The 21070-nt window shown below is 41.9% G+C and overlaps 1 protein-coding gene across 5 annotated transcripts in view; it reads left to right on the top strand.

Moving 5' to 3' along the window:
• The window catches only part of KAT6A (lysine acetyltransferase 6A), a 108680-nt gene that overhangs the window by 25914 nt on the left and 61696 nt on the right, over nt 1-21070 (top strand). The window contains exon 1 of one of the 5 annotated variants that reach the window (XM_055567011.1): nt 7313-13393. The exons of 3 other annotated variants lie outside the window; for them this stretch is intronic. The gene's annotated coding sequence lies outside the window, so the exon portion shown is untranslated. Of the gene's footprint in view, nt 1-7312; nt 13394-13426; nt 18887-21070 lie in introns of those variants that run through there. One more of the 5 variants, XM_055567012.1, reaches the window with a different exon arrangement.

Raw genomic sequence — 21070 nt, forward strand, 5'->3', positions numbered from 1 at the left:
TTGCTTTTTTTATAGAGATGTTGAAAGTGCTTCGTGTCCTCATGCTGGTGTTTTCACGGATATGCATATGTAAATCTACGGTTTTGGAAAGGACTGTTAAAAGTATAAGGTGTGTATATTTGTTATGAGGAAAAGATTTAATCTTTGATGAGCCCTGATGTTAATTTTTATTGCTCCGTTTTAATACTGATTTTAAAACAGTAAGCAGAAGAGGGTTGTGTTTTCCAAATTGCTTCCTTGGTGTACCAGTTACTGAGTTTGTGTTCTGAGAACAGAGGAATCCCTGTCGCAGTGAGTTTAGGGACAGCGCATATTCATAGTTCACATAAGCATATTAAAGGCGTTGTGGAATCCCCACCCTACACCTTTTCACTCTGCTTAAATAAGCCTGTTTGTATAAGGCAAGGCCCCTTCCCGCCTCTTACTGCCCTTGAGATCTGTTTAGGAACCACAGCGATTACACTTTGTCTGGGGCTCTAATATGCTTTCAGATCCTGGCCTTTTGGTTGTTAGTGGCAGGTAGAGTCTTTGCTCTTGCCTGCTTTTGCAGTAAAATGTCTGTGGGAGTTATTAATATTTAAAGGGGGGAAAAGGAGCCAGTCATTGTCAATCAGAAAAACCTGTGGCTAGCGCGTCTGTGTATGTCCATGAGCAGAAGTCTCTGCAATCTCTTAGTTCTTAAGTGAACATCAGACTTGTTGGCTGTTTGGATTATTGGAGCAGGAATGAATTGATGTTCAGTTCAGTTTTTTTTTATGGCATTGGAAGGGACAAAAAATGTTTAAAACAAAATTGTGATTAAATCAAAGTGCCTTTTTTTTTTTTAAGAAAAACTTTTAAATGAAGAAAAATATTCTTAAACATAAGTGTTTAGCTCAGCCTTTTTAATCACCTGTTGTTCTGTTCGGAAAATAGACTAATACATATTCTAGGAATTGAAATGTCTCCAGAAAGCTTACAGGAAGTTGTGAACTGGCATTGCAGGCTTCTTTAGATGTGCTCATTTGTAAGCGCCTTGAGGAGAAAGTGCTCGTCTTGCTATTGCTCACAGGCAGATTACTTGCTTTATGTGTGGCAGTGATCCGTGTCCTCATTTACGGCAAGAAGGGCTTTGTGTTCAGTTGTCAAGTGCTGCCTGTGTGTCTCAACACTGTCGATCGCCTGGGATAGCTGTTAAGTGCGATTGCGGTACCCGGAAGGTTGTTCGCGCAGTTGCCTCCTGATTCATCTGCCCTCCTCTCTTCCCAGCTCTGTTGCCCCCCGGCTCGCACGGGCTGAAGGGGTGTGAATTGCAGTACTGCTTCCTGTAGCACAGGACTGCTCGCTTGAGTCGGGACTGTTGAGTACAGAAGGGGCACAGACGTGGCCCTGACCTCATTGGACAGATAATTTGTGGGTTTGATGTGTCGTATACAGGAGGCTTTGGTGTGTCTTTGTGGATGACATTGGTGGAGCATCTCTGACTGACTTGACATTTTTCTAGCCTGCTCTGTTCTTATTGCCGTAGTGTCTCCCTTCATGCAGTGGTTCAACCATTTGAAATTGTCTCTTGAGGCTTAAGGACAAAGAGTAGTTGAAGAATTACCAAGTGTTTCCTCAGCTAATTAAAGAGGCTTGAACCTGTAATCTGACCTACCCTAATCCTGAATTTGTAGCCAGGATTAATCATCTCATGTACCAAAATATGTTATTCTGCTTCAGTTTCTGTCTCCCTTGTATGTGGATTTGTTCATTCTGACTGACTGACGCATCTCTGACTTTCTTTGTGTGTGTGTGTATGTATCTACATATGTATCTTTTTTCCTTATTTTGCTGTTCTTTTGTCCTGTCTATCCTTGTCTTACAGCTATGATCTCTGCCCCACTCAAAATAAAACGGAAACAGAAACTGATCATGCTGTTTCATGATCAGCATCAGCATTTCAGGATTGAAGGTATATTTGTTGATTTAATTTTATATATTAAAAAAAAAAAATAACCCTGGTAGCTTGAGACTTCTCTCTGTATGTATTTTAAGAAAGAGCATAGTTTCCTAAATCTCAAGCTAAAAATGTGGCTGTTTTTCCTGGTGTATTTGCCTTCAGTTGATTTTTCTGGGAGTTTTGGCCTTGGATAGCTGTAGCATGGGCACAGTGACTATGAATGGCATAGTAGCTCGTTACCAGAGTCACAGCCTTCTCACAGAAGTGCTTTTGCTCTGCATTGTGTGTGGGGCAGCTCGGTAGGAGCACTAACTAGCAGAGACTGGTAGTGCGCCTGACAGCTTTTTCTCATGTGTCACCTGCAGTCCAGCAGCAAACGCTTCTGGCTCTGCCCTCAGTGTGCAGGTTGGTGATTTACAGCCCCAACCACACTGGCCCCCACTTCTTTTGTACAACCTATGAGGTAAGAATGTTTTTAAACATATTATTAAATGGTTGAAAAAATTTAAAGGATAATATTTCATACTTGGCGAAAATTATATGTAATTCAAATTTCAGTGTCTTTATAAAGTTTTATTGAAGCACAGCCACACTTGTTCATGGCTTCTCTCTTCTCTCACACTTAACAGAAGAATTGAGTCGTTTTCAAGGCTTCCCTTGTAGTTCAGTCGGTAAAAAATCTGCTTGCAGTGCAGGAGACCCGGGTTCGATCTCTGGGTTGGGAAGATCCCCTGGAGAAGGAAAAAGCAACCCACTCCAGTATCCTTGCCTGGAAAATCTCATGGACAGAGGAGCCTGGTGGGCGGCAGTTCATGGGGTCACAAAGAGTCGGGCACGACTGAGTGACTAACTGAGTAGTTTTCCGCGAACGTGGTTGCAGCCGCTGTGGCCTGTAGAGGCTAACGCACTCACAGCCTGGCCCTTTCCAGAAGCAGCTTGCCAGACCGCGCACTAGGACACACAGCAGAGCCCATCACGTGCCTCTTCCTCCCCCACTGCTCTCTGGGCCAGACTTTATGCCTTGGCCATTGCTTTTGCTTCCTGATCATCTCCTTGCTTTTGTCCTTGTCTGCCCACATCTACACAGTCAGAGGACTTTTTTTTTTTTAATCAGATTTTGTGACTGTTTTGCTAAAAACCATCTAGTGGTTTACTATCTTGCTCAGTAAGTGTGAAAAGTGTGTCAAGTTTCTCTGTTGATGATTGTAGTGTAAAAGCAGACATGGCAGTATGAGAACAGATGGACATGGCTGAGTTCCAATAAAACTTTATTCACAGGAGCAGGTGCTAAGCTTGATGCGGCCTGTGGGTTTTTTCTACTTCTGCTCTAGATAGTGTGAAAGCTTCCCAGACCCTTTCCTTCCACGTAGCACACATTTCCTGGTGTACGTCCTGCTGTTCTCCTCCTCTGCTGCCCACCAGCCGCCGGACTTTGCTTTTGTCCCCGCACATCCCTGCATAAGCACCCTTGCACATGCTGGGCCCTCTACTTGGAATGTTACCACCACCACCCACCTCAGCCCCCAGGCAGTATCTGTTATACCTGCTGTGTACCAGATAATGTCCTCAACCTCTGGGATTTATCTGTGAGCAAAACCTAAAACTTAACACCCTATGTAGCTCACTTCAGGAGGAGTGTGTGTGTGTGTGTGTCTGTGTGTGTGTAGACAGTAAAAATAATAGCAGATACAAAAAGTAAAGGATACCATGTGTCATAAGACACATGCAATGGGGAAAAACCAGACTGTGCTGAGAGAGGCCTTGTGGGTAAAGTGACGTCTGCAGAGATCTTTGGGAGTGGCTGTGGGAGGGGGTGGTCTCCAGAGTCAGTGTTGGCATGGCTTGGCTCCCTCCCCTCCTTCCCTGACTGCCCTGTAGAAATTGCAGCTTCACCATCACTCCCGGGACTCCCTAGGGCCATTTTTGTGTTGTTTCTGTGTATAGTACTTACCGCCAGTTGACATACTCTGTATTTTATTTTTGTTCGTCTCCTCCTACTAGAACGTAAGCTCCAAGAGAGCTTTCTTTTTGTTTCCTGGTTTTTACTTAGTGCCTGGCACATAGTTGGTATTCAGTAAGTACACAGTGAATCAGTCAAGGTGAATTGATAACCCCTAGACTATTTCTTTACCAGTAGTATTTTTATCATGCTTATCACCGCATGTATTTACCACTTCTTGGTAAGAAATAGGTTATTGGGTGATAAATACACCCGGAAGCACAGGGGGAAGGAAGTTCAGCAACACCAAGTACTCTTCAAGATGATTTTGTTTCTTTTTAGATCAAATGGCTACATACGTATAGTTAGAAAGATACCACTAAAAAAAAGTGATGTTGAGACTTCCCTCCTGGCCCAGTGGTTTAAGACTGTGCTTTTCCAATATAGTGGGTGTGGATTTGATCTCTGGCTGGGAAACTAAGATCCTACATGCTGCAGGGTGCAGCCAAAAAAAAGAAAAATAAGTAAAATTTTTTAAAAATTTAAAAAGTGACGTGGGAAGGTGGTTGAGGAAGGGAAAAGAACAAGGCTGTGCTTAGGGATACATCTAGATAGGCAGTGACCTGGATGTCCTGCTTCTAAACAGAAATGCCCATAAGAAGTCCGCATGCCCCTCCCCTTGTCCATCATTCTTCTCTTTTTCAATTCAAAATAGCCTCAAAACAGTTGATTTAGAACAGGGGTTAGCAAACTAGGCCCAGCCTGTGAGCCAAATCCTGTCCAGGACCTGTGTTTATATGGACTTCTAGCCAGTTTTATATTTTTAAAGGGTTATTAAAAAAAAGAGAGACTATGCTGTAGATGACACAGGCATTATGTGTCCTACAAAACCTAAAAATACTTTCTGCCCTCCTACAGAAACAGTTTGCTAACCTTTGACTTACAGGTAAGGCACCTTTTGGTTGCTTACAGGGTAGAAAAATATTTCTCTATGGTGGTATTCATAAATAACAGAACTTTAGATTTGGAACAAGTAATCCTTCTCACTTGTTTCAAAGGTTGTGTTGAGACCTGGAAAGCTACCTTAACTTTCTGGGGTAACACAGCTTTCTAGGTATAGACCCCAAGTCCCTAGCTCATTGTTTTTTATGTACCTTTTTTCATATCAGTAAAGAGTGGTGTTCCCTCTTTTGTTATGTCTTAGGCAGACTGTTTTCTTCTAAGCCTAATTTTTATCATCTGTGAAACTGAGAAATTGATACTGTAGGCATTCTGTAATAATTAAATAATGCTATAAGGTACAAGTATACAGTTAAAAGTGCTCAACAGATCACAGCTACTTTATTTCATCATGGTGTAGTTAACAGATTTCTGGTGCCTAAAGCTCATGCCCCTCTCCCTGCCACACACATTTTTTAGGGGGTAGGGTCACTCCGGTCCCCACCTCCATCCTCATCAGCGTCTGCTCTCTGTGTGTGTCCTGTCTCCCTCTGTCCTCTCTCATAAGGATAAATATGATGGCTCACATGGTAATCCAGGATAAATGCATTATCAAAGTGCTTCATTTAATCACATCTGCAAAGATCCTTTTCCAAATAAATTAACATTTACAGGTTCCTGGGATCAAGGCCTAACATCTTTGGGAGCAGTCATTCAGCTTGCTGCTGTAGGTTTTCCTTTCACTTGGGTAAACACCTAGGAGGGAGACTGCAGGGCTGAATGATAAAGGTATGTTTAACTTTATAACAAATTGCCAGGCTGTTTCCACAGTGGCTGTGCTGTTTCACATTTTTACCAGCAATGTTTGAGTTTCATTTGCTCTGCATTCTAACACTTGGTATTGTCATTTAAAAAATGTATTCTAATAAGATATATCACTGTGATTTAATTTGCATTTCCCTAGTGATTAGTCATGTTGAGCATCTTCATGTGCTTATTTATTTATATCTTCTTTGGTGAAATGTCTGTTCATGTATTTTACCGTTTTAAAAATTGGGTTATTTTCTCAGTTGAGTGTGTTCCTTTTTTCACAACTTGGTTCTCCCCAAGCTCATCCTGGGCCCCAGGGACTTCGGAAGATGTCGGTACTTTTGTAATCCTTAGCATTTCTCAGATTTCATTGCTGAGCACTTTCCTTTTTGAGCTTCTAAAACTAAAAAGACTTGAGTCCTTTTCGAGCTCCTAATAGATTTACTATGTAAAAGAGATAGAATCTAAATAAGCGTGTGGTGGGTGTGTTGGTCAGGTCTAGGGTTGTGAAAGAGTGATTTATTCATGCGTGTGAAGAAACTGAAGGAGAGGGAGGGAGCTGGCTCTCTGGCCAGCTGGTCCGAGACTAGAGGACTGTGGGTTCTCGCTTCTCTGCTCTGCCACTCTCTTTGAATTGGTTACATGGTCTCCTGTCTCAGACATGTTTTCTCTCACTGGTTGTAGGTCTCTTAGAACTCAGATCCTTCTAGCCTCGTGACTCTGAAGGAAAAAAAGGATCCTCTCTTCAGACTTTGTTCAGAAAACCCCTGGGGTTTCAACATGAAGGCATATGCAGATCAGTAAAACAGTCTCTCTGCCCTACTTGAACATCTTAACTCAAGTGTAATGGGAACAAAACAGATTCTTGATTTCTTCCTTCTCCTTTTCCCCATAGTTTTCTTTATATCAGTAAATCCACCCTTTCTCTATCAAAACCAGAGAACAAGAAGTCCTCCTTGATTTCCTTTAAGGCATAGCTCTCTTCTTCGTATCCAGACCGGCACCCTTGCTTGCTGCTCTGTAACCACACTTCTCTTTTTCAGTTTCCGTAATTTGCCAAACTCTTCTTGAGGCCTTTACACCTGCTGTGTGTTTCTGTGCGGTGACTTCCCCTCTGGGCGTCGCTCCTTCTCCGCAGTAGGCCTCTGCCTGAGTGCCACCACCTTGGAGCGGCCCTCTTTCTAAGGCATGTAGCTCCTCCTCCTTTCCCATCTCTTTCCAAACTCTTTATTTGCTTCCCAGTACTCCTTATAACAGCCGAGAGTCATTTGATCCATCTTCCTCTCTTGGATTTTGCCTTTTTGCCGCCAGGCTCTACCTAGTTTGAGTTTGGGGACTGCCATATTTGCCTCTGTGTCTCCGGTTCTCGTTCAGCGTGGGGCATGTGGGGGACGTGAGGGTTTTTGAATGAATGAATCAGAATGCCTTTTACAGTTGGCCTGACTCGGGCTTAGTACTCTCTCAGCGTGGGGCGCCACAATAGGCTCCAAGTGAACCTCTGTTAAGATGCCACACTTAATTTTTTTTTTTTTTTTTTTAGTTTTTCTAGTAATAATGATTAATTCTGATATTAATCATAATGTTTATTATTTTTATTTGAATAGAAATAATTTCTAAGGGTTATTTGTAGGCATTGGTCTCAACTAAGTTTAAAATCTTGATTCAAAAGAACAGCCAGAAGAGTCTGATTAGCACTCTTTCCTCTAATACTTAGTGTGGTGTGGCCATGTTATGGGCCAAGTAGGTGTTTGAAAACATCAGTAATAACGTTCACCTTCATGTTGCTCTGTTGTGCTTACCCTGGGAAGCTTCTGTTCAGCTTCTTGTATTGTCTTTTTCTGTCACTTTTCTTGGGATGGTCCATTTATTTGCTGCTCTCTTAATCAGCTCTGGGCAGTTCCAGACAGAGAATCTGAAGTCAAGAATGTTTGGAGATGCAGTAGAACACAAAAACTCTATAACCTGCCTGGGATGCCTCCCGAGTTAGGGAGGTTTAAGGTGATCATGTAACTTGACATCCAAAGCAGGGTGTTTCTGAGCTGAAAGGGACTGCTGAGAAAACAGTTATAACCTGGACCTTCCTGCAGATCCCAGTGATGGGGAGGTGACAGTCTGTTGTTCCAAGGTGGAGTAGGGTGCTCTGAGCCTGAGAGCTTTGGGTTGGGAGGAGGCTTGCCACTTGTGGCCATTGGTTAGCATATATCAACTAAGATCATGGCATCCGGTCCTATCACTTCATAGCAAATAGATGGGGAAACAGTGGAAACAGTGGCTGACTTTATTTTTCTGGGCTCCAAAATCATTGCAGATGGTGATTGCAGCCATGAAATTAAAAGACACTTACTCCTTGGAAGGAAAGTTATGACCAATCTAGACAGCATATTAAAAAGTGGAGACATTATTTTGTCAACAAAGGTCTGTCTAGTCAAGGCTATGGTTTTTCCATTGGTCATGTACGGATATGAGAGTTGGACTATAAAGAAAGCTGAGCACTGAAGAATTGATGCTTTTGAACTGTGGTGTTGGAGAAGACTCTTGAGAGTCCCTTGAACTGCAAGGAGATCCAACCAGTCCATTCTGAAGGAAATCAGCCCTGGGATTTCTTTGGAAGGATTGACGTTGAAGCCGAAACTCCAGCACTCTGGCCACCTCATGCGAAGAGTTGACTCATTGGAAAAGACCCTGATGCTGGGAAAGATTGAGGGCAGGAGGAGAAGGGGACGACAGAGGATGAGGTGGCTGGATGGCATCACTGACTTGATGGACATGGGTTTGGGTAGACTCTGGCAGTTGGTGATGGACGGGTGGCCTGGCGTGCTGTGGTTCATGGGGTCACAAAGAGTTGGACACGACTGAGCGACTGAACTGAACTGAGAACATTTTCATCATCACGGACAGTATCATAGAAAGTTCAGTTAAGAACAGGGTGAAAGAGGGAGCCAGGCAGGGCCCTTGGCTTCCCGTAGTCTTTCTGAGGACTGAATGTAAACAGCCAGCCAAGGGGTCTGTAGATCTGTCCCAGTTAGGAGATGCCTTACGGATAAGGTCGAAATCCTAGGATCTGAACCAAATTCTCTTTTTGTTTTCCCACAGGAAACTAGTTTTGTGCTTTGCTATAAAGTTCACTCAGAGAACGCACGGGCTGTGTGATCTGCAGGCGTCTGGCCCACTGCCAGCAGGTCCCTGCGTGTCTTCTGCACTAGCGTAGGATTTTCCCTTCACAACTTCCTGCCAGTTTGTCTGTTGATGGTTGTCGTGCACATGCGCGAGTAGGTTGGAAAGATAGACCTTGAGTAGCTTTTGAGTCTTATTTATGTGAAGCAAATTGGAACTCTTAAATTAGAGGGAGGGCAGAATTTTATAGCCAAGTACGCACTGGAGAATTTTGTCTTCGCTTTTGCAATTCCAATCTGTAATTGAGATGAATAGCTGTGACAGTATGTAGCATGACTGATTCTATAAAGATAAACTTATCACTCCAGAATTGGGTTTACCTTTTTAAATTAGGTAAACATGTGCTTTTTCTTTAAAAAGATTTTTGCTTTTGACAAAGGATGCGAATGTGAAATGTTTTGTGGGAAAACAGAAAAATACATTAAAAGTTGTATGAAGATTGTAAAACACACGCACAGTCACCTTAGGGCCACCTTATATGTAACATTTTTAATGAAGACACTTTTGTTATGCCTTTTCTTAGTTTTCTTTTTTTAACTTCCTTGTAATATGCGCCTTGAATAAATAGAACTATATATGGTTGTTCAGTGAGAATCACAGTTATTGTGAAATTTCTTGAGATAACAACATTAAAAATAGTACTTAAAATTATATTCCTATATAAAGTAGCGACAATGCCTCTTTATGTTTTAATTCAGAGTAATTAGTGGTTACCATTTGGTTTCATTTAATCAAGTCAGACAAGTTATCTCCATTTTATGGCGAGAATGAGTCGAGTAGAGGTAACTAGCTGTGTTTTCAGCGGCTGGCTAAACCAAAGCCTAGCGTTACAGTAGAGGGGAGGGAAGATGTGATGGAAGGCCCTTGGAGTTAGAAGCTGGCCCGCACAGGGCACAGTGCACGTAGTCATATACTGCATAGTTCATCACAAGTTTTTTTTCACGGTCAAAATTTGCTCTGTAGACATTGTTGCATTCAATTTTTGTAATCTTTTTATGAATCAACTAAAGCTTTATCTGTTTTAAAATGTGATTTCCTTCTATACAGATTTCTAGAATGGTGCCCATGCAGATGCCATTAACTGCATGTAGCTAATTCAATTTAAAAAGAATAAAAAATTAATGTAGCTACATTTCAGGTACCTAGTATCCCACATGTAGCCATTGGTTAGCATAGATCTAGACCATTTTCATCATCACGGAAAGTATCATGGAAAGTTCAGTTAAGCACAGCATTAAAGAAACTATCACGAGAGGACAGGGTTTGTTTTTGCTTATAAGCTTTAGGGGTTTTGGCGTTAAAAATGTTAACTTTGAATTATTTATCCTAATGAGCTGGGCTTTATGATTTACTATCTATGAATCAAGCTTGTCATGCTCACACTTGCCCTAATCTTTTAGTCTCTCTGGCTCTGTGTGAATCACTCAGGCTAGGCTGAGGTGTTTGGGGCTAAGTAATACAAAATTTGCAAATGTGTTCTATGTTGTTAATGTTTAACACCTTTTAAACCTTAAAGCTTAATATCTTCCTTGTCAGTAGAGCTCAGATAATGAAATAATGACTACATGGAATTTGAATTAATTGACTGGGGTTGTGAAGGTAACAATTTGAATCCTAATGAACCTCTTGGTCCCAGCAGAACTCTCTGCTCCGTTTTGAAGTTAGCTTCAACTTCGCTTCAGACGCTATACCCTTAAAGTCAGGACTCTCAGCTCAGCGCCTCATTGATCAGTCCACCTGTTATGTCACTCCTCTGGTCTGTCTCTGTCTTACGTTATTTGCTAATTCATCTATGATTACTCATTGCAGTTACCGTTAATTAGATTATGAGCTCCTTGGAAGTAGGAAACCTATTAAACACAAAACTATTTTGTGTTTAAAATACCTGTACTTTTAGAAATTAAGAACCGAAAGAGCCTTTAGAGATAATCATGGCAAATATTATCATTTTACAAATGAAGAACATGAGAGGTGGAGTTGCCCCTCGTTGGAGAACTTGGACCACAGAACTTGGATAGCTTCCTGTCAAGCTGTCTCCTTAATTAGCTGATTTTAAAATTCAAATTGAAGGAAGTCCTAAGCACAACTGTTGGTTGAAGCTACTGTATTTTTGTGTATAAACTATGTCAGTGTAGAACAGAGTTATTTATAACCACTGATTTCAACACACGCTATTTCCTGTTTGTTTCTTATGACACATTCTTAAGGGCAGATTGTATGCTATTTTCAGAGATACAGCATTTTGATCTTGAAAAGTCATTTTTGGTTTTAGACTAAAATAGATTAGTTTCTCAGGTTAAGTAAATACTCAGGTTTTTGTTTTGTTTTTTCCATGTATTGCGTTTGGTAGCAGTGACTCATATAATGTGTCATGGGGTTGGAGTATCTATTTATTGAAACTAATGGTGTTGAGTTTCTACGAGCTCTAAATTCTGATCTGTACTTTCATATTTCAGTTCCAGTTTTGGTTTCAGTATTATTGTGTACACAACAGACACACACACACACACACTCCGGAGTGCTAAGAACAGCAAACTTTCCTACACATACTACGTTTCTGGGGCATCTGAACTGTTTCTTAAGGTTCATTTTTATTCTCTGTAGTTATTGGCAAGGAACTATGTTAGGTGTGTATAAGGTAACTGCGTCAGGTGTGTGTAAGGTGGTTGTTGTCACACAGGATGCTTTTGCTTCTCAGCAGTGTTGCAGGTTTCTTTCCGTGGCGGCATGTGCTTGTACTGGGCATGGGCCAGGCCAGCTCAGGCTCTTTCTGTGGACGCTAGTTGCTTGCGCACGGGGTTAGAATACCTCCCTATCCCCTTCCTTTTTCCAAGAACTGACAGCAGTTTCAGAAGGGAGTCGTTTCTCGTGAATTAGGACTTTATGACTTTCTTCTTTCCAAAGACAGTTCTGTCTTCTGCAATTGTTCTTTGGGTGGAGTGCACCTGTGTGTGTGTGCATGCGTGTGTGTGCGTGTGCAGCATTTGGATCTGTGCAGCGGCAGCGCACTGGCTTTCCAGACACGCTTTGTATAGTAGCGGCGTGTGCGGAGGGGCGGGCAGCCTGCACAGCAGTTTCTCTCCTCCCCCTGCTCTCAGCCTCGCTCCCTCCCGCAACCTGGTGACATTACATGGATGGATGCGCCGGCTCGGAAAGCAGCAGAAGGAGCGGAGTGTCTGCCAGAGTCGTGCAGCGTGAGCCAGGCTGGCTGCTCCAGCTCGCCTCCCCGGCTCTTCTGGTGTGTGCGGTCTGCGTGCTTAGGGCTCGCCGTGTAGAGCCTGACGTCACCGTGTTCTCCTCCTCAGGACACTGTTCTTTCTTCTGAAAAGCTGCTGGCCTCAGGCTTCATGCCTGTGAAACACTTCAGGCTTTATTTATACTGTTATGGGGGTAGTGTTAAGGATGAAATATATTGACATCTGAAAGAGTTTAGTTGGATAGAATACCAGCGTGGGGCGTGAAGACACAGCATCAGTACGCGTGTGCCTGGGCAGCCTCTGGGTGGTGTAGACAAGTACCGTCCTGGTACCTCCCTGAGCTTATTATACTGCTTAAAAAAAAAAAAAATCTGTTCTTCAGGAAGAGGGATGTCTCCTCAAAGGACTTTGAAGACAGCTGAGAGAAGTACTGATTTTTAACCGTAGATCAGCATTGCAGATAGACCCTTCTAGAATAGAAGTGATTCCATTTATTTACTGTGTTGAATTAAAGAAGATAATATGAGATCTGGAAGTTTGCGGTTCTTATTTTCAAGACTGCTAATGAAGTTGAGTATCTGAACTGTGTAAAATGTGTCAGTGATTGTAGAGAAATTAGATTTTATGCTTTTCTATAGTTTGGTGAGGCTGTTTAAATCCATGTCTGAAGAAAATGGTTTTAGCTATTAAGGAAAGATTTATATAAACCTTTAAAAAATAAGATGAAGTCCTGCTTTTTTTTTCATTTTAGGAAAGCATTATTATGAATAGGTTCATTAGGGTGCCTTTAACTATAGTATTTTCATTGTATTTGTCCCTTCTCTTGTGTTACCTGTATTCTAATGTATTTTTAATGTGTATGTTCTGTTTTTACAACTAGATTCTAAGACCCAGAAGCAAGGAACTAGTTTTGTTGTATATTGTTTCCCCAGCATCACATTCAGTGTCCTTCTGCGAAGTAGGTGCTGCGGACAGTAGTGAGTGGAGGTGCGCTGAGGGTGAGGCTTGGTGAGGTCGTTTTACCTGCCAGTCATCTGAGGCTTCCGTGCAGAAGCCCACAGACTGGGTGGCTCAAAACAGAGACCTTTCTCTCCTCACGGTTCTGGAGGCTAAAGGCCACGGTGAGAGCTCCAGCAGGGCTCGTTTCTCCTGCGGCCTCTCTCCTTCTCTTGCAGACGGTCACCTTCTTTTTCTCTGCGTGCACACACTCCTGGGGTCTCTTCCTGTTCCTACAGCACATCAGACCTCTCGGCTTGGGGACCCACTCTTGTAATCTCTCTTAACTTTAACTCCTTAAGAGTCCTGTCTCCAGGTACAGTCCTGTTGAGGGTTAGAGCTTCAACATATGAATCCTGGAGAGATACAGTTCCGTCCGGAACACTGACCTGAAGATAGACATGCTGAGTTACTAAGGTAGGAAATAACACACGTTGTACACCTGTAACTAACACATCATCGTTAATCAAGTGTGCTCCAATATTAAGTTAAAATTTTAAGAAAAGATATGAGATGACATATCAGTCAAGATGCAGTCGGAAAGCAGCAATCACCAGAGGATGGAGGTGGTTCTGAGAGAGCTGTTAGCAGCTGCAGACCGCAGCCGACCGTGCTGCTCGGCCGGCCCTTGCCGGCCCCGGAGACAGGCCGGAAGGGGCACGTCCACTCTCTGCCACTCACCGTCTGCTCGCCCTCCTGCGCCCCGGTTGCTGGGGCCTCCTGGGAAGGCGGTGGAGTGAGGAGAAGTGAAGTGGGCCCTCTGAGCCCAGCGTTACAGAGCCGCCTGAGGGTGAGTGTGGAGCTGAGAGACGACAGCCTCCTGGCTGGCACAGATACTGCCGATGGGAGCCAGCCTCGCTGAAATGCACTCGGCAGCGTGTGTCAGAAATCTTAGGAAGGAGTACTTCTTTGACCCAGCAATTCCAGGTCAAGAAATATATCCTGAGGAAACAGTCCCCAAAGTGAGCAAAGATGTATGTATAAGGGTATTTGATTATAGTATTGGGTATAATAAAATATTAGAAACATTAAATGTTCATCTATATTGGCTAAGTTATCTTAGAATATGTAATGAATGTTTTTTAGCCATTAGAAAGATGATGTTGATTTAGATTTATTGATGTGGAAATAAAGGTAACAAAAATAAGATTATACATTACATGTCATATGAGCCTATTTATGCATGTGTTTTAAACTGTCTGTAGAGGAAAAGTTGAGAACAGTGTATATGAACAGAAACTGCACAGTTCCAGATTGAAGCACGTAGGCTCTGCAGCCAGCATACCTAGGTTTCTGTCTGGGCTCTGCCGCGTTAATCTTTCTGGGGATCTGTTTTCTCATCTGGAAAACGGTGATCAGCGTCCCTACCCCATAGGGTGGTTGTTGGGTCTAAATGTGTTGGTGCCTGTAAAGTGTATATGACAGCGCTTCGGGTGCTCAGTGGATAGTGGTTATTGTCAGAGAGGAAGAGGAGGGGGAGTTTTACTGTCTTCTCTCTCTTTCTTACCTAACTTTATAAACAAGGATATGATGATTATGAAGATAAAGTTTTCTATTAAAACTAAAAATGAAGACGCCACCCAAGTTGTAATAAGCATTCTCGCTTCCTTCTGGCGGTCCTGGAACCTGTAGGTGGGGGAGCCTTTCCCACTGCAGCCGCACTGCGAGGCTGGTCTCCCCGGCGGCTCCTGCCTCCCGCCGCACAGGTCCCCCGATGCCCCGGGCCGGGCTCTGGGCCGTTGAACCGTCGTCATGCCGCGGCTCCCTGAGTGGCCCTCTGTGCTGCTCCTGGAAGAACCAAACTGAAGTTCCCTCACTATTTTTTTCATTACTGAAAAGTTGCTCACTTCTCTTTTTCATGTGGAGTGCAAATTTGAAGATTTCTGTTGTAGCACAGAAACAGTCTTAGAATGGAGTGTTATACAGTTCTTCACAGTCCTTTGACCAACCTGCTTTTTAGAACTTATTCCCGGCCACCTCCTTCTCCACACTCCGTCCTCCTTCCGCTTCCTTGACCGTCTGTCAGTACCCTCTCTCTGGGTTTCTTAGGCAGGCAGTTTGCCTTCCTTGTTTACCAGGACTCTAAGGTGCTGTGCTAAAACACAAGAGCTCTCTTTAGCAGGGACCTGCCCTGGCTTCTGCATTTTTGTTTTTCTTATACCCTCCTTAATCATTCTCTGGAATTGGAAAAAAGAGGTAAAAGATTGCTTTCCTTTTTTAAACAAGCTTGGTTTTGGCCTTGTGCCGCTTGCGAGATACCAGTTCCCTGACCAGGGATTGCACCCTGGCCCGCGGCAGTGACAGTGCCGTGTCCTGACGCCTGGTGCCGCGGTTCCCCGAGATCGGGTTCTCATTGCTGCGATGACGCGCCTCGTTGAAGGCAGGGGAGGACCCTTGGTCAGCTTCCGTTTTAAGTGTGTAAGATTACATTCTGCCACATATTATTAGTGATAGCGTTACTGTTCACCAGTGATGAAACTCAGCCTTTCCCATCTGTAAGGTCTTTCTTTTTTTAAGAAATTATTGTATCTTTAGGTTGAGTCACTGAGTTGAAGCTTTTGACTAGAGTTAGTACTCTAGTTATTGAATTTAGAGTATATACCTGACTTTGAGTGTTAACTTTAATCACTTGACTAGTCGTGTGGAGCCTTTGGCAGTGTTTTTAGTCTTTGGTAAAGTGCATGTGTAATGGTTTTTGAAGGCCCTTCCAGTTCCAGACTGACAGTAGCAATGCACTGCATGTTGTGTGAGATACGGGCAGTTAGTATTTGGGGTCGGACTTGAGGAAATGACGCTGTTTGCCAATTTGTTACTTGTTTTAGACCTTAGTTGGGTCAGAATAAATACTGGTCAATAAATGTCTCTTAAAAATGTAAGGGAACACAAAAGTCTTGTTGAACATCTTTCTCCTTGTAAACCATCACTTTTGTATATTTTTAGCATAGAAAATATTCTTTTGCTAATGCTCTTATACTCAAGTACCTGTAGAGTTCTTTTTTTTTTCAAGTGGTTATTGTGTGTGCAGAAAGACTTAAAAAAAAAAACTTAATACAGTCATGCAAATAAATGCCATATATAGAAAGTCTGTTAGTCCATAGAAAATTTTAATCACTGTGCCTTTTGAGGGAGTCAGAACAAAAATTTGCTCTGACTTAAAAAATAGTCACTTAACAGAGGTAAACTTTGAAGGATAGATACAGTTTTGAAGCGGGGTATAAGAAACCAGCTGTTTTAGGTGCTTATGTTTGAGTTACAGTCTCGTAACTTTATCTCATTTAATTTTCTTGGTAACTTGAAAGGTAGGTATGTTGTACCATTTTGCAGCAAAGAGTTATGTGACACGGCCAATGTGATGCTGTAAGTAAGGAACCCAGTCTGTCCCTAAGCTCTACTGAGTTGATTCTTAGAGGCAGGGATACAGAGAACTTCGAGGGATGGGGTAAAATAATCTGGAGAAAGAGCATTGAGTATGACATTTGAAGACAAGTGAGTAGTTGGGAGTAGATGAAGATAGTGTGAGAAAGGCAGTCGGTGTGTGGTGGAGGGATGGCATACCAGTGACAGGAGCTGGCAGAGGGGGTGTGTAAGTGTGAGCCAGGCAAGTAACTGGGTTAAAGACGGTAGTATTTTAGGAGGATTAAACCAGGTGGCAGTAGAGGTAAATAACCTTCCTGCCAATGCAGGAGACAAAAGAGATTTGGGTTCGATCCCTGGGTCAATCCCTGGGTCTGGAAGGTCCCCTGGAGGAGGGCATGGCAGCCCACTCCAGTATTCTTGCCTGGAAAATCCCATGGAGAGAGGAGCCTGGTGGGCTACGGTCCAGAGGGTTGCAAAGAGTCAGACACGACTGGAGCAGCTTCACACATGCCCACGATCTGGACTATCTGGTAGTCGTGTGCAGAAACACATCAAAGAAAGACTGGTCAGTCCGTGTAGAAGATTGTATTGGTGATGTGACTCAGAATTAGGGGAGAGCCCTGGGTGTATAAAAGAAACAGAAGTAGGAAGGAAAGGCCACAGAGGAAGGGAGCGGCAGGCAGAACTTGGCAGTGTCGGGTTTGGATGAATGAGGAAATTGATACGTCTGACCAACAGAAAGCAGAGCTTTCAAATAACTGGGGAATATGGGAAAAAAGACAACTCGTTACGATTTCTTAGTGTAGAATTTAAATCTAGCAAATATGCATATTATCGTTTTTGATCTCACCTCTGATTAAGAAACAGAAAGTTGTTATACTACCTTGACAGATGATTGCTTTCTCATCTAAATGTGCAGTAATCTATATACATAGTAAAAGTGTAAATTGAAATTGATCATTACTGATCTAATTATATCATTAACTTATTTTCTTTCCCCAATGATCTTGTTATTATATCTAATTGTAGAAGTCATTGAATGAACTCATCATAATAAAAGAACTCAATTTAGTACCCCTATTAAAGCTTTGTAATGGCTAATTGGTTATGTTGGAACTGATTAGAATTATGCAAGGTTACCTTATTGTAGACTATAAATAGTAGAGAATGGACTCTTTTCCAGGCCATTCATGTTGTTTTATTACTGTGTTTCTTTTACAACTGTATACATTTAAGGAAAAGATTGTCCTGAAAAAATGTTTAATAAGCAACCATAGAGTACTTAATAGCATATGGGGTGCTGAAGAATTTGAAGGGATTAAATCCTGCCCAAGTATATCTCCCCTGAAGGTTATTGATTCTTGGAGGAAAGGCTTTGAGTAAGTAACTGATAAACCTGTTTGGAGCTAAGCAAAATTTTGTTGTGTTTTAATTTCAATAAATGCTTATTTAGTACATACTGTGTGCAAGGCACTTAAGACATGAATCAAGAGTTGTAGGGTAATTGCTGCTTACCTAGGGTTGTCTTTCTCCCTGGAGGGGTAAATGGGAGCCCAGTCTTGTCTGGAGAATCCCATGGACAGAGGAGCCTGGCAGGCTGCAGTCCACTGGGTTACAAAGAGTAGGGTACAACTGAGCTACTAACACTAGGGTTGTCTTTCTGGAAAAGATGAAGACAGGTTGAATTCTAAACTGTTGGGAAGGCTTTGGGAGAAGCATGAGCTCGCCTGAGGCCATTGGTCGTGAAGAGCTGGGCAAGGCCGAGAGGAGGGCTCGCCCAGCTGGAAGAGGACGGCGTAAGTTAGAATGTCCAGCCTTCTCCACAGAGTACAGTGCCTCCCAACATTCCCTAAAGTGAACTCTTTCTTACGGGCCACTTTGCTTCCCTTCTAGTATTGGAAATAACAAATCATGCAATCATTCTCTCAGAGAGCTTGCTTTAGAGTTTTGTGTGTGTATGTGTGTTAAGTGGTTAATGTGAAAAGTGAAACCAGTTTAATTGGTTTCTAATTATTTTGTATGGGTTTTGTTTTCTATTTACTGACATTTGTAAGTGCTTTGAAAATGTGAGTCCTGATTCTCTTATCTTATCAAATTTTATTTTATATTACAGTACTTACCAAACAGTAGCCTTTATAAGACATTTTATTCTTTGTATAGTATTTTGAAAACCTAGCAGTATTTGTTTTCGCTGTGCTCTCGGTCACTGAGCAACGTTTTGCTTCCCTTCACTATACTGTACCTAAGAGTAGTCAGTTTTCCTCTTTTCCAAGCTAAGACTTACCTCCTCTTTATCCTTTGGGTACTTATTATTAATGTATATAGCAAAGCCATTCTTTTCGCTTTATTATACATAACAATACTTTAGCAGTACATGTTATCAACTAATAAATTATATTTCTGCTGAAAATTATTTAAGTTTCAAGTTGTGTGAAATAAATATCTATGTAAGAAAGTTAATTGGCAGTTAAATTTACTTTACTTGATTGTAATTGCAGGAGAAGAAAGACAGGATAAACAGATAGCTCTGAACCACTAGAAGAATTCAAAGAGGTAGGTGAGGCCCACAGCTTGAGAAGTTAAATACAAGGACGAGAAGTTTCGGGGCTGGATTTGAGGGGAGCTTGTGGTTCAGAACCCAGCCGGGTCAGATACGCAGCGGTCAGAAAGAGGTTTCTGCTTGAGACTGAGTGGTGCTTGATTGCAGGTTATAGTAGTTTCTTCTCATCTTCATCAGTTTTGGCCTTATTACTTAAATCATCTTAATGCTTAGACTTGTTTTACAAGAAAAACTTTAAGGCATTAAGGGTGAGATTTCTTCATGTAATTCGATGAAAAGGTAGCCAACTTCAGGGTAGGCACAATGAGAATAAAATGGCTCATGGTTAAATTCAGTTACCAGAATTTGTTATTAGTGATTAAAAACATTTTCATTTTGGGGAGTGTTAAAACTGTATCTCTAATTTCTACTCGAAGGAACAGTCAAAAGACACAGGTTTTCAAGATGAGGACAGAGTATAGTACTTGCTTCTCACCTTCATCAATTTTGACCTTACTACTTTAATTATCTGACTTGTGAGAATATGAAAAATCTATACCACTTATTTTTTTTGTTCATTTTTTTATTATGGTAGAATTTACATAAAAATTTAAAACATTTTTTGGTGTACAGTTCAGTGGCATTGAGTATATTCACAGTGTTTTGAAGCCATTGCTGCTATCATTTCCAGAAGCTTTTCATCATTTTAAAATCTGCTTTTATAGAGCCGTATAGATATTTTGTATCGAAGTCTAAGGAAGAACCATATGACTATTATTACTGCTTAGTGCATGTTTGAGTAATTCAAGGAATTATATGAATTATGTATTTCTTTCATACTCTTAATATTGGCTCTGCTAACTTGTCTTAATCATTTCCAGTGGTCATAAAATGAGAATTTGTAACTTTTAAGAAGTCACAAAGCTTTATTACCTCAGAGTCTGTGACATGATCACTTAAAGGTTTCTGAAATCATAAATCTAAGTTTACAAATGCAGTTTTGTCCTTGAAAATTCTGGTGATCACAGTTCTAGAATTTATCATTCAGTTCAGTTTTGAAAGAAATAATTAAAACAGATTCTTGATTATCCTTTATGTTAGTGTTTAGAAACAGAGACGACATAAAGATAGTTTTGAGGTCCTCAGAAGATATGAGAACATAGAGACAAAGACAAGTATATAGTGGTATTAAAAAATTAAAGTCAAGTGTGGGAAAAACTAAAATTGTACTTTAATAATGATGTATTTCAGCACCTAGAAAATGTTACATTTGAGATTGTCTAAATGATTGTGTCCAAAATTTTTTTTTTTCATGTTTTAACCTCATGTAATAGAGAATATTGGGCAAAATTTTTGCTGTCCTTTTTTTCCAAAGGTATATCCCAAAACCCAAGTCCGAATGCTCCGCGGCCTTCGGCCTACGTACCAGAACCTCTGCTGCGTTATTTGTCTCAATGCTGCCATCTAGTGATTATTGTGGGTTTCTCAACATGGAGCTTAAGGCAGCCTGTGTCACTCCTTGACACAGTACAGTCTAGAGGCCTCTGGCCACAAACCTCCCCCTGCTTTTGAGAAGTCGAATAGCAGTGGGTTGCGGTGGCAGAAATCTTATTTAGTTATTGAGACCATGTAATCACTTGGAAACAGTAGTTCAGTTCAGTTGCTCAGTCGTGTCCGACTCTTTGAGACCCCATGGACTGCAGCACGCCAGGCCTCCCTGTCCATCGCCAACTCCGGGAGCTTGATCAAAGTCATGTCCATCGAGTTGGTGATGCTATCCAACCATCTCATCCTCTGTCATCCCCTTCTCCTCCTGCCTTCAGTCTTTCCCAGCATCAGGGTCTTTTCCAATGAGTCAGTTCTTCGCATCAGGTGGCCAAAGTATTGGAGTTTCAGCTTCAGTATCAGTCCTTCCAATGAACATTCAGAACTGATTTCCTTTAGGATTGACTGGTTGGATCTCCTTGCAGTCCAAGGGACTCTCAAGAGTCTTCTCCAACACCACAGTTCAAAAGCATCAATTCTTTGGTGCTCAGCTTTCTTTATGGTCCAACTCTCACGTTCATACATGACTACTGGAAAAACCATAGCCTTGACTTTCCGGACCTTTGTCAGCAAAGTAATGTCTCTGCTTTTCAGTATTCTGTCTAGGTTGGTCATAGTTTTCTTCCAAGGAGCAAGCGTCTTTTAATTTCATG

This window comes from Bubalus kerabau, chromosome 2 (assembly GCF_029407905.1).
Source record: "Bubalus kerabau isolate K-KA32 ecotype Philippines breed swamp buffalo chromosome 2, PCC_UOA_SB_1v2, whole genome shotgun sequence".
Classification (NCBI taxonomy): Eukaryota; Metazoa; Chordata; class Mammalia; order Artiodactyla; family Bovidae; genus Bubalus; species Bubalus kerabau.